The sequence below is a fragment of the Hypomesus transpacificus genome, chromosome 15 (assembly GCF_021917145.1).
Source record: "Hypomesus transpacificus isolate Combined female chromosome 15, fHypTra1, whole genome shotgun sequence".
In the NCBI taxonomy this organism is placed as follows: domain Eukaryota; kingdom Metazoa; phylum Chordata; class Actinopteri; order Osmeriformes; family Osmeridae; genus Hypomesus; species Hypomesus transpacificus.
In genome coordinates this window covers 9,334,975-9,337,160 of record NC_061074.1, presented here as the reverse complement: position 1 = coordinate 9,337,160, position 2,186 = coordinate 9,334,975, and positions in this window count along the sequence as shown.

Sequence of the window (2,186 nt, the reverse complement as noted above, 5' to 3'; positions counted from 1 at the left end):
AAATGACGTTGTGTCCTTGGGCAAGGCACTTCACCCTAGTTGCCTCGGGGAGAATGTCCCTGTACTTACTGTAAGTCGCTCTGGATAACAGCGTTTGCTAAATATCTAAATGTAAAATGTAAATGAAAGGAGAGTCAGGCAGAGTTGTCTGTTTCCAGTTGATGGCTGAGCTGAAGAAGACAGCATTAGCTGCATCCTGGAGAAGCAGGATGTGAGGTTGCTCATATCAGGTGTCATGGCCCACGGCTGGATCAGGAGGACTCTGTTTCATATAGGATGCTGAAACAAACAGACAGCCAACAGCCAGTTGATGTAACTTAGCAACAGGAATGATTCATAAACTGAGTCAAATATTGAATTGAACCAGACATGGAAAGATTGTGAAGAGAGAGATGCATGGACTCCTGCATGTGTGTGTGTGTGTGTGTTTGTCACTAAAGGAACAGTAGCGTTTATGAAATCTCACAGGATGCCATGTGCCTGCAGGCGTCTGTGGAGAGCTCTGGGAAGAGTGTGTGTGAATGTGTGTGTGTGTGTGTGTGTGCGCAGCGGTCTGGAAAGAGACATCACACTGACAGGCTGGCTGGTTCTGGCAACAAATTAACTCAACAAGGTGTTTCTGACAGGTCTATTCTTGACAAGATACAGGCCTTTCTACCCACCTCTTTACATGTCAGAGTATGTCTGTCTGTGTATGAATGTGTATGTGTGTGTGTGTGTGTGACAGAAGAGTGCTATCCCAGAATCTTATTGTGGTGAATCAAGCTGATGCCCTGGTGTTTCCGGAGAGGAGGAGAGAGAAGGAGAGGGGTGGGGAGTGGAGTGGAGGAGAGGAGAGGTGGAGAGAGGGGAGAGGTGGGGAGAGGTGGAGAGAGGGGAGAGGTGGAGAGAGGAGAGAGGAGAGAGGGGAGAGGGTAGAGGGGAGAGGCGAGTGGAGGGTTAGGGGAAGCGAGGGGTGGGGAGTGAAGGGGAGGGGAGGGGAGGGGAGGGGAGAGGGGGTGGAGGGGAGGGGGGGGAGTGGAGTGGAGTGGAGGGGAGTGGAGTGGAGGGGGAGGGGAGGGGAGAGGGGGGGAGTGGAGGGGAGGGGAGAGGGGGGGGAGTGGAGGGGAGGGGGGAGGGGGGGGGAGTGGAGGGGAGGGGAGAGGGAGAGAGAGAAGGGGGATGGAGAGAAGGTAGGGAGAGAGAGAGGGAGAAAGAGGAGGGAGGGAGAGGGATAGAGAGAAAAAGAGAGAGACTTTGAGTCAGGATGAATGACAGGTCCGCCCCCTAAGACCCACCTCTCGTTATTGATAAGGTTTTATAACAGTAATCAGCTCTGCATTCAACTGGAGGTTTGTGTTTGTCAAGAGTGCAAATGTGACAGGCCGTGTGTGTGTGTTTCTGTGTGTGTCACCCCTTGAGACGCAGATTTGTTTTAGTGAAAGCACATCTGGCGCACCACTGAATGCAATGTAGCGTAAACACACACACACAGACACACAGAAACACACACACACACACAGAAACACACACACAGACACACAGAAACACACACACACAGACACACAGAAACACACACACAGACACACACAGACACACAGAAACACACACACAGACACACAGAAACACACACACACACACAGAAACACACACACACACAGACACACAGAAACACACACACAGACACACACAGACACACAGAAACACACACACAGACACACAGAAACACACACACACACACACAGAAACACACACACACACAGACACACAGAAACACACACACACAGACACACACAGACACACAGAAACACACACACAGACACACAGAAACACACACACACACACAGAAACACACACACACAGACACACAGAAACACACACACAGACACACACAGACACACAGAAACACACACACAGACACACACAGACACACAGAAACACACACACAGACACACAGAAACACACACACACAGACACACAGAAACACACACAGACACACACAGACACACAGAAACACACACACAGAAACACACACACACACACAGAACACACACACACACACACACAGAACACACACACACACACAGACACACAGAAACACACACACAGAAACACACACACAGACACACAGAAACACACACACAGACACACAGAAACACACACACACACACACACAGAAACACACACACACAGACACACAGAAACAC